Raw genomic sequence first — 12,318 nt, 5'->3', positions numbered from 1 at the left:
GTGTCTGGGAGTGGGATTTGGACCCGAACCAAATTTTTTATATTTTGAAAAAAAAAATTGGTCAGAATTATGAGTGGCCGAAATTTTATAGAACATCTAAATTTTGAATCGTGCCATGGATAGCCAAGGCGATCGGATGCCGGTGGGGGTAAATGAGGAGGGAGAAGAGGGGTTAGAATTAACCCAGGACCCCAGGGAGGAACAATTGGGAGATGGAGGAGGAAAGTAATGAGGGTGCAGCAGTGGGGGTTGCAGGCACACAAAATGGCGGCGCCTCGCACATGGCAACGAGCGCCACGCCCGCTGCGCAAATGGGAGGGCTGAATATGCAGGACCTCATTGCGCAGCTGCAGGCAGCCATACAACTTGGGTTGGAAAATCAAATTGGGGGATTGAGTAATGAGATGAAAGCTCAGGGTGAGCGATTGGGAAGCCAAATTGGGGGATTGAGTAAGGAGATGGGAGAAATGAGGGCCGATAGTGAGCGATTGGGAAGCCAAATTTGGGGATTGAGTAAGGAGATGGGAGAAATGAGGGCCGATAGTGAGCAATTGGGAAGTCAAATTGGGGGATTAGAGAACAAATTATGGGGCCAGTTGGAGGACGTAAATGGCCAAGCCCGAGAAATTAATGAGGTGTTGGCGAGGGAGAAAGCCAGGTATGAGATAAAACAGATGGGGAAGGACAGAGACCGCAGGTCAAGCGGGAGAGGCACATCGGTATGCGACGGGGTAGCGCGGCTTGAGGAGCACGGGTTGAGCGAAGTTGAGCAAAGCGCAGCCGGGTGGACTGGGGTAGAAATCGCGACCCAGGGTATGGGAAAGCCGACGACCGCAGAATTAGAAAATTTGATTTTATTAGTGCCAGCGGTCGACAAGCTGAATAACGAAAATATAATCGAAGAAATAGTGGAAATTGGGTTTGAAGAGACGGCGGACTTAGAAGAGCAACAGCGGGAGGAAAGGATGGAATATGTGCAAAGTCTGTATTTACATCATGATGCCATACTTATTAACCCCAATAAAGATTTGCAGCTGCGTGTGGAGGAGCGAAGAAGAGGAAGCGCCAAAGTGAGTAGGTTGGTGTATGGCGCGAAGAGGTTTGGCGCGAAAGGATTTTTCGCGCGCTTGGGATCCCGGCGTAACCCGGGCGCTTGTGGAAGGTCTGTGGTGTGCTGTGTGAAAGAGAATGGCGTGTGTGCGGATGGCGCCAGAGCGCGAGGGTATTACAGAAAGTGAGGGAGAATGCACGACGGAGTGTATGTGTGAAACCGAGTGTAAGGAGTGCGACACAGAGTGTGGGATGGATGAGGAGAGTGTGTGAGGATGCACACCTGAGTTGATTGTGGAGAGTGTGTGAGGATGCACACCTGAGATGGATGAGGAGCATGTGCGGGGATGCACACCGGAGCGCGTGATTGGGTGTGCGACAGGAGATTGCACACCCTTGGGTAGGTGTGCGCTGAGTGGGTGGATGCAAGAGTGCACCACCATGAGTGGTACGGAGTACGTACCGGGAGAGTGTGCGCAAGAATGTGCGCGAGAGGAGTGTGTAACGGAGTGTGTGAGTGTGCCTGGGCGGTGTGCACGAGAGAGTACAGTAATAGAATGCACAGAGTGTATGGGATTTGTGAGTATGGGAAGAGTCGCGTGTGGATGTGAAAATGCGACGCGAGCATCGACGCTGACCGGGGCAGCGGTTAGGCCGACGTATAGCCGACGCGAGTTCTTAGGGCGTGGTGCGCTTTGTGTGCTGCGGGGGCCAGTGGGGATCGTTGCTGTGGCGCTCTCGCAAGGAGCGCCGTGCACGATTCAGGCAGGGTCCCACCCTGTATTGTCGGTGCCGCGTCGTAGCGGCGACCGGCACGATTCCGGGGGAGAAAGGCCAGGTCGGACCTTCGCCCCCTGGTGGGCGCGGTGCTCCGACCGGGTGAGGTTGGGTCATCGGGCCGGAGACCGAAAGGGTCTGCGCCGAGATGGACCTTGGAACCTCGGCCCGAGCATGCCTCCTCCCCAGAATCGAAAATGCCGGACAAACCCAACCTACAGGAGACTGACCATACGCACGCATTGCTCGGTTTTTCAAAGCCGAGCAGTAAGAATGTATTCCCGCATGAGAGGCTCGAGAGTAGTGGACATTTGGTAGTAGTGATGATAGGAATGGTAGTTGTACCATTCATTTTGGGGCAAAGTAGCTATAGGATTTATGGGGTTTGACGGTGAAAACTAGCCAGGGAGGGCTTGGATTAATGTATAGGGACCTAGAAAAATGACCATAGGTGACTTGAGATGTAAGTAGTGACATTGTACAGGTAGTGGGGACGTAGAGTAGAGTAGTTGGATGATAACGATGGGGGATGTGCATAGTATAAGGGATGACAGGGGAAAGCACAAGGATTAGAGGGGTAGTAGTTAGTCAGATGATGCAGTGTGTTTTGGGTCTACTTTACATGAGGCATTGCGTATGGAAGTTCTTGGTAGTGCTGGTGAAATGAGGCAATGCTCGAGAAGGATGTGTGTGTGTAAAAGTGTATGAATGGAGTATTGAGGATGTGTGTCATTGTGTATTAAGTGCATTGGCTTGCATGGTGTGCAAGTGAATAAATGGTCTGGAATAAATGGTCTGGAATGGATGGTGTGGAGTGAGTAGTGTGGAAGGAGTAGTGTGGAGTGCATGGTGCGAAGGAGTGGATGGGGGAAGGATGGACCCCTTCACGAATACCCGAGGAGGGTAGTTTAAAAGTAGGTAGAGGGAGTAGGTAAATTGTGGTTGGATATTGACATCTGTGGTGCGAGGAGTAGCAAAGTATTGCTTGGATGGGTGCATTAGTGTGTGGAATGGCTGGGCGTGTGGCCTGTTGGTGCGTATGGTTGGTTGAGCACTCCGACACTGGTAGTCTGTCAGCCAGGTGAGGCCGGAGGTAGGCTCTGGGAGCCAGGTAGTGTTGTGTAGCGTTCAGCGAGGCCCGAGGATCCCAGGAGAGGACCCGGGTAGCCCAATGCCAGAGGGGGCATCGAGGGGGTAAGTGCCAGGGAGGGCCTTCCCCAGGTTAGGGTAGTGTGAAGGAGCTAGGCAAGCTCGGGTGGCGACGTTCAGTGGCGGAGATGCGCAGGTAAGTAGGACGTGCGAGGAGAGCCACACGACCCAGCCCCAAAATTGTGCGAGGGCACATGTAGAAAAATTGGGGGAGTGAGACCCCAAAATTGGGAGTGCGCCAAAGTATGGTCAATGGGAATTGGTTTTTAGAACCACATAGTTTAATGATGGCCAATGGATTGGCAGGGCAAGACCCCGGGTAGTTTAAAGAGAGTTAATGTCATTTAGAAGATAGTTAGAAGAAAATCTCTTCGCACCATCCACATCCCCTCACTAAGGCGATAGAACTCCACACCAGATTTTGTGCAAATGTTTGGATGGTAAAGACGCATCTTGACGTGGGTTTGACATTGTATGTGATTCCATCTCTTCCTCCTTAGGAGGGATTGATGACGAATTTGGATTAGGGGATGGGACAGACAAAACGTAGCGACGAATTTGTAAATTGTGTAAATACCGGGAAGGGCAAGGGTAGGGTAGGTGACATGGGGGGTGACATACGGCTAGGGACGAGCTTTCTCGGCTCGCTCTCCCACGCCCTCATATTGCATTGCCTTGTTTTTATGTGTACCCTTGCGCCCTTTCCCCGCAAATCTGCCTTGTCTTCCTTCCCCACTCATGGACCATGGTCTTTTGTGTCCGAGGGGAGTGTGCAGGTGCCCTGAATTGTGCGCCCGCACCCTTGCTGCCTCCTGCCTACACTGATGCACCATATGGACCACACGTTCTGTGGCCTGGCACCACTTATGGACGACACGTTCTGTGGCCTTGCCCCTCTGCTGAGACCAACCATTGTTGCCAGCGGAATCTGGCTTGCGGACCACTGTTTTAAGTGGCATCTATGCCCAGCAGTGGACCACCTGAGTTGGCCCTGCTGGCCGCAAATAAAAAAGCGGACGCGGTTTGTGCCCTTTTTATTAAGTAACAGCAAGTAAGAAGAAGATCCATCAATCAAGCCAAGATACATCGGCCCAGCAGAGAAGCAAGAAGACATCATTCATCATTTTATTATTTTTGAAATGTTTGGTGCATTTTCATGATGGTGATTTTTGGTGCATTTTTTATTATGGTGCATATTGGTACATATGGGTATGGTGTATTGGTGCAGTGCATGGCAATGGCATTTCCTCTGATCAAAAACATCTTTTCTTTTCCCACAAAAGACCCTGGATTCTAGTTTTGTAAATAATCAAATTATTAGTGTCTTGTAAATAATGCTAGCCCACCGGCTTAAATGTGTAGTTTGAAGACCATTCCGTAATTCGGTTAATTGTGGGCGTGAGTGAGTTAGATAGGACGCAACGCAGCAGGGGGGACATATTTAGTGTTAAAACTGTCGCACTCAGGGTGAGGTTAAAAGTAGAGGGTAACCACACCTAAGTGTCACATTAATTTAAAAGATAGCCCTTTTGTTTTGGCTCAGGGCGAGCCTGGAAAAAGGGGGGGTGCAGTGTTGCGGTTTTGAGAACCCACACTTGTAAATATGACATCATTCTTGTAAATATGACATTATTAAATGGTTAAAGGTTGCACCCCATAGTTAGGCCACAAGCAACACGTAGGCCACCATAGGACTTCAGTAATTTCATTAGTATGTGTATAAGATAAGGCCGTGTTTCCAATAGTTGAATCTGCATTGTGTCAATCAAATAAGAAGTAAGCCCCATTCCGTTCAGTTTGCAACCTCCCTCTCCAAGCGACGCCATTATGCACCCTCAAGTCTGCCCATGGCCCTCCCAAATTGTTACGCGCCTCTGCCAGCAGCGTTTGCAGCCTCGCTGGGCTTCCGCCCAAATGCCGCCATAAGCCACGCGGTAAGGCCCGGAAAAAGTGGGCGGAACGCCAAGAAGAAGGTGTGGCCAGGTCATCCAGCCGTCAATGGCAGAGCCGGTAAGCCTTCACCAGCCAACCAGGGCTGAAGGGACATCGCCGACAGGCGTGGTTTTGGGCTCGCGGAGTGATTGCTTGGGCGAGTTATATAAGCGCGAACACAAAGCCCTTTCACAGGACTCATGCGCCGGCGTTTGTTAAAGAGGACATGTTGGAAGGGTGGCTTGGAGAAGGACTGAGAAGAATAAAGGCGCGCTTGTTAATGAGGACATTGGGGAGAGAGAGGGCGTTTGGCACAAGTGTGCACATATTACATACGCAGGACACCAGCTTCCCCCCGCTATGTAATTGTCCGGTCGTGTTCAACTACATGCGGAGCTGCCTGCCGGGTTTCGCCTGCCTGGACCCCATCGCCGGACCCTCTACCTGTTCCATCAACCATCTACAATCCCCGTGTGAGTGTGTATGTTTGTCCTGGGTATTAAGAATAAGACTGTCTAAAACTGCCCTGTGTTCTGCTTCTTCCTCTTCCTATCCTGTACATTCTTTCATTTCCACCTCTTCTTTCTTTGTACATTGTGAATAAATCAATCTTTGTTCTTCCTATTTTCTGGTTTCCTCTTGTCCGATCGCATTCGTCTTTTCTCTAATTGGGTAAGCGTGGCACAATTAGGAACCGCTCAGAATCGGGTTTGGTCACTGTTAACGGCTCGGATCGCGGATTGCTATCCGCTCGGCATTTTCCATCATATTCGTGTTTTGAGCGGGAGTTATTTCCCTGCTTCGCGGGCGGTGTTCGTAATTAGGTATTTGGGACTAAATTGACAAATAACCCTACCTAATACCGACCGGAAGGATCGTATAACCCCCAGGACTCGGGTCGGCCAGATAAAAGGACAAGGGGAATAACCTGCCCTTGATAAGGGGCGAGCTGACGTCCGAGATCCGCAACAACTGGTGTCTGGGAGTGGGATTTGGACCCGAACCAAATTTTTTATATTTTGAAAAAAAAAATTGGTCAGAATTACGAGTGGCCGAAATTTTATAGAACATCTAAATTTTGAATCGTGCCATGGATAGCCAAGGCGATCGGATGCCGGTGGGGGTAAATGAGGAGGGAGAAGAGGGGTTAGAATTAACCCAGGACCCCAGGGAGGAACAATTGGGAGATGGAGGAGAAAAGTAATGAGGGTGCAGCAGTGGGGGTTGCAGGCGCACAAAATGGCGGCGCCTTGCACATGGCAACGAGAGCACCGTCAATGGCAGCCAGGACACTGGAATCACGTGATCTTCAGTGACGAGTCTAGATTTCTGGTCTATTGTCAAGATGGCCACGTCAGAGTGCGCAGACAAGTGCATGAAGCCTACAACAAAGATTGTATAGTGCCAAGAGTCCAAGCTGGAGGTGGTGGGGTGACCGTTTGGGCTGATTTTCATGCAGGGGGCAAAACTGACCTGGTTGTTCTGAATGGAAACCTGAACCAGTTCAAGTACAGGGCCATTCTGGAAGAAACATTGCTTCCATTTGCTCATGCAGCCTTTCGAGGAAACTTTGTCTTCCAAGATGACAATGCACGGCCTCATCGTGCTCGCATGATCCAACACTTTCTTGCTGACCGTGGTGTAGAGCATATGGAGTGGCCTGCCATGTCCCCGGATATGAATCCGATAGAGAACTTGTGGGCAGAATTAACGCGTCAAATCGACAACTTGGACCAGCAGCCGACCTCTGTGCGTGAATTGCAGCAGGCTATTGTCACTGCATGGCAAGCGATTCCTGTCCAAACCTTGGCAAATCTCGTGAACACCATGCCTCAACGTGTACGTGCTCTCCTGAATGCTCGTGGGGGTTACAGGAAGTACTGAACTGTAATTTTACTGTCCGTAATCCCAGTCGTAATTTAACTTTTGTTTAAAAATTTTTTGGCTAATGTGCAAAATAAAGAGATATTTCTGGAAAACGTACAGAAGTTTAACGCAGTCCATGTATTGAGTTCGATATCAGTTTACATCACTTTCAAGGATCAATATATTTGCTTCGAAATGTCAAATGTGGTTTTTGTTTCTTTTAAAGGTCACATTAACAAAATCTAGAATAATTTCAACATAATTCCAATGAACTTTTGGTTCTAAGTCATCTTGAAAAGTAAGTTCACCCCCACAAAAAAAATATTCCATATTAAATGCCAAGTCTGTATATATTATATAAGTTTTGACTTTTGACTAAAATGGCCAAATTGAAAAAATGTCATTGTAATACAATTCAATATAATAGGAATTGATGGAGTTTTAGTTTTAGAATCCTCTGAATTCGATCAAATCAGTAGCTCACTGCCATGATCATCATAAGAATTCAGGAAATTTGGAATTTGGTCTGATTACCTGTCCAACATTGGACCTTGAAAAACTAAGATTAAAGGTTGCTGCAGAAGACGGAAATGCAGATACTGATATGGTTGATGGGGATATTCCCCAAGGAAAGGAAGAGCCATGAGGATTAGGGGGATGCCATCAGGGGCTTTGATATTGTTGCAGTTGGCAGAATGAGAAGAGGCAGACCAAAATAGATGTGGAAGGAAGTGGAAGAGAGGGACATGAGAGAGGTTAGGGTGTACGGAAAGAAAGTGAGGGGTGGGGGGGGGGGGGGGGGGTGTTCGGGGTGAAAAAATAAAATCGGTTCAGCTGATCCCACAAGAAGATGGGATTAATTGAGGCTATGAACGTATTCGTAGTAGACCTGCCCAATTGCTGACATTCTTCTCTTTTCCAATGATACCGTAGGGTCTTTAACTTCCACAAGCAACTGCGATCTATTGGAATAACTTGCTTAATGTGCCCGCTAAGGAATCAAATGTTCCACAATGCAGTGCCCCCATGTTGGCACTGCACTCCAGGGGGCAGTTCTCATCAGAAACGACTCCGGAATATCTAATTAACTTTGGAAAAACTCGCTCAGAAACTTGCTGCTAATGGAACGATCATTTTTACATTTGCAATGCATAATTTCTTCATAAAGTCACTATTTTGGCATGTTGTATCACAACCTGAATGTACAATGTGCAAAAAGGTAAAGATGAAGTGCATTAATGTTTCCTCAGGTGTTTGTCTATTATGTAAGTACAAAATGTATAATTCGCAAATGCATTGTCGAGATAATGAGTGTGTATACTGAAAGAGGAAACCTACGTATGTTTAGATTAAAAGTCTTCAATTCCAAACTTCTTATAAATAACTCTTCTGTCCCAAATATTCAGTTGTCATTAGTCATTACACAGCAAGTAGAATGTTCTTGAATTTTTTGCAACATTTTCATTGGACAGTATGCCACATGTACACAGGAGCACCACATTTAAAGATGTAATGCAATGACAAAAGAAGTATCCAAATTCTTCCCTGATGTCTCCACTCTCTGCTGCTCCATTCCTCATCCCTCAGATCGGCAGTCTGCAGCCTCCTCACTCTCTGAAGACCTCGACAAAATCACAGACGAGTCAAACAAGTGGAACATGTCTTTCAATCCTCACAAATCTCACACTCTTACTATGTCTCTCCGAAAGGACCGACTGGACAACCCTCCCATCCACTATCTCAACAATCCTCTCCAATAAGTTCTGTCACTCAAGATTTTGGGTCTCATTATCTGTCATGATCTTTCCTGGGAAAACCACATTTCCAAGCTGGCCTTCAAAGCCAGTCGCCGACTAGGCATCCTCCGTCTTACGAAGTCCTTCCTAAACACACCTGAGCTCCTCACCACATATAAGGCTTTCATCCACAGCTCAATGGAGTACTGCTCTCCCCTCTGGGCTGGTGCTCCTGCCTCACACCTAGCTCGGCTTCACGCTGTTGAAACCAAAGCTTTCAGAATCATTGGAATCTCCCGCGATGAAGATAACTCTGAGGGACTTTCACTCTCTCACCGCAGGCAGGTTGGTGGTCTTTCTGTCTTCTACCGACTCCTCTCCGGCCTTGCTCCCCCAGCTCTCTCTGTGCTCTGTCCCCCCAATATTCCTACAGGTCGCACAAGATCTGCCTGCAACCCTCTTATGGTGAAACTGCCAAAATCAAGACTCTGATCACCTTCACTCTTTTATTCCGCTTTTCTCCCGCCTCTGGAACAAACTCCCTCACTCTCTTCAATCCCTCTCCTCCCTCCAGGGTCTTTAAAACAGCTGTTCACCACCATCTCTTATCTTCCCCCATCCAAAACCGTGATCTTTTCTACCCCTGTTAATTCATCCCAGATCCACTTTTTTGAAATACCGACTTCTTTCCTGGAAGTCCTAGCAGTGTCCATGTGTTGTTGTTTTTTTACCTCTCCCAACCCCCCCCCCCCCACACCCCTCTCCATGCCTCCTCCCCCCAAGCCCTCCCCTCCCACAGATCTTTCGATGTCCCTGTTCTCTGCTGTTGTACTTGTGTGCTTCCCTCTCTCTCTCTCCCCGTCTTGTCTCCCGCTCCCTTTAACATAGGTTTTATGTTTTATGTGTCCGTTTGTCTTTTTGTGATCAATGTTAGCTCTTACACGACCCTCGATCTTGTATACAATTTAATTTTTTTTATTGCAAGCTGGATTTGAAAACTTCAATCGCAAACTTCAATCTTTCTTTTCTTCACATGGCCGACTTGAAGATTTCAGCATAATATTATTTAATTCATCTGTGCGACTGGAATTCCTCGAGTTTACCATTCGCCATAACTTAGCCTCAACAAGAACACATTTCTCTAATGGAATCAAGAGATTAAGGTCGTGTCTTTTTTACTCCCGCCAGGGAGTAATGCATTCGATCCGTGTGTGTGTGTGTTTGTGAACAAGATATCTGGAAAAGTTCTGAACGGATTTGGATGAAAGTTGGTGGGATGATTGCCCTTGGGATAAGGAAGAATTGATTAGTTTTTGGTGAAGCTCAGGATATTATTCCGGATCCAGGAAGTTTTTGAAGGATTGTTTACCATTGGAAGATAGGGCTCATTTTTTTTAACATTATCTTCTATATATTCTATATTTAACATTGTGATAGGAAAATAGTTTTCATATTTGTTGTAAATGTAGTTTAAACTCGTGGTTATGCGTTAGAGCGGTGTATTTTATTAGCAGCGTCGTCTTCAAGGTTCTTTCTTTTTGTTTAATAAAGACATATTCTGTCATTTTAAAACCACCAAAGTGTGTATTCGGTCTCCGCGTTTCATAAAATGTATCGTTTGATACGTATAATGCTTTCAAACTTTTTTTTTTTTTTTTTTTTTTTTTTTTAACCTCAGAAGAGATATCAACATTTGCTTCAGCGAATGTCAATCGCGGTGTCAGTAGTTGATGAACTTATAAAGATTTATGTGAGTTATAAGTGTGACAAGCATGTGCATGGGATTCTTCCCAGAAGAATGAGTGGTCGCATTAGCTTGTACGACTTAAAATGAGCGAGTTTTGTTTTCACGTTTGGGCCAGTTTTACATGTTGTATCCCTAAGGAATGAAACGAACGTTTTTGCCTGGCTTACAATTTTATTTGAAGTCACACATGCCTCAAAATACACTCACTTATATATAATTTAACGCTGAATCCGAAAATGTAAGTGAAATTGCCCTTTTTAAAAAAACATTATCTTCTATATATTCTAAATATATATCTGTGCTGTGTCTGCCTTGTGTTGTCTTGTCTTGTGTTGTCACTGAACTACTCCCTCAAACTTTTGTGAAATCGTACTATTCCAACTTGACCCACGGCGGGAGTATGCGCTCTACTGAGTGGCGTTCTAGTTCTCTCTATTAATTTTCTAGAATTTGTGGTCAATGAATCTTGACAATGATCTAATGGTTGTCTCTTCTTCTATAATATAGACTAAACAAGTATCTCTGCATGTGTTGTTTCGTCATTAAAAGATTTAATTGAGGCGGATCCAGTTTTAGCCAGCAGGTTGCTGTTTCAACATCAAAATTAATTCTCGTCTTTTATTTGTATACTTAATCTCGGCTCGTATGAGAGCTAACACACATAGAACATATAACAAAGGGAGCAGGAGAAAAGAGGGGGAGAGAGAGGGAAGCACAACAACAGTAGAGAACAGGCACATTGGGAGATCTGTGGAAGAGAGAGGGCTGGTGCGGGATACACGGGATAAACCAGATGGATACTACAGGGGATTTCAGGAAAGAAAATGTAATTTGAAGGAGGTGGATTTGGGGTGGGTTAATGAGGGTAGAAAAGATAAACATTTTGGATGGGGGAAGATAAGAGATGGTAGTGAACAGCTGTTTTTAAGACCTGGATGGAGGAGTGGGATTGAAGGGAGTGTGGGAGATTGTTGCAGAGACAGAAAATAGAGGAATGAAAGAGTGATGGTGAGCAGAGAGTCTTGACTTTGGCAGTTTCACCACAAGAGGGTTGCTGACAGATGTTGTGCATCCTGCAGGAATATTTGGGGGACAGAGCACAGACAGAGCTGGCGGTGCAAGGCCGGAGATGAGTCGGTAGAAGACAGAAAGACCACCTACCTGCCTGAGGTGAGAGGGTGAAAGGTCCTCACAATCAGCATCATCGCGGGAGATTCCAATGATTCTAAAAGCTTTGGTTTATACAGCGTCAGAAGCCGAGCTAGGTGAGAGGCAGGACCACCAGCCCATAGGGGAGAGCATTTTATTTTCTTATTTTTTTGTACACATAATCGAGGCTCATGAAAGAGCTAACATTTATCACACAAACAAATCAAACAGACAAACAACCAAAGTATATAAAAAGGGGAGCGGCAGACAAGATGGGGAGAGAAGGGGAAGCACATAAACACAACATTTGTGAGGGACATCGGGAATGTGTGGGAGGGAGAGGGCTTGGGGGGGAGGCGGCGTGGGAAGGGGGGGGGGGGATGGGAGAAGTATAAACACAAGGACACCAAGGATTTCCAGGAAAGAAATTGGTATTTCAAAAAAGAGGATTTGGGGTGAAATTAGTGGGGGTAGAAAAGATCAAGGTTTTGGATGGGGGAAGACAAGAGATGGTGGTGAACAGCTGTTTTAAAGACCTGGAGGGAGGAGTAGGATTGAAGGGAGTGGGGGAGTTTGTTCCAGGGGCGGGAGAAAAGAGGAATGGAGGAGTGAAGGTGAGCAGAGAGTCTTGATTTTGGCAGTTTAACCATAAGAGGGTTGCAGGCAGATCATGTGCGACTTTCAGGAATATTTGGGGGACAGAGCCCAGAGAGAGCTGGAGGAGCAAGGCCGGAGAGGAGTCGGTAGAAGACAGAAAGACCACCAACCTGCCTGCGGTGAGTAAGTGAAAAGCCCTCGGAGGTAGCTTCATCACGGGAGATTCCAATGATTCTGAACGCTTTGGTTTCAACAGCATGAAGACGAGCTCAGTGTGAGACAGGAGCACCAGCCCAGAGGGGAGAGCAGTATTCC

This window comes from Myxine glutinosa, chromosome 9 (genome assembly GCF_964187855.1).
Source record: "Myxine glutinosa chromosome 9, kmMyxGlut1.1, whole genome shotgun sequence".
In the NCBI taxonomy this organism is placed as follows: domain Eukaryota; kingdom Metazoa; phylum Chordata; class Myxini; order Myxiniformes; family Myxinidae; genus Myxine; species Myxine glutinosa.
Note: the sequence above shows the minus strand (reverse complement) of the source record.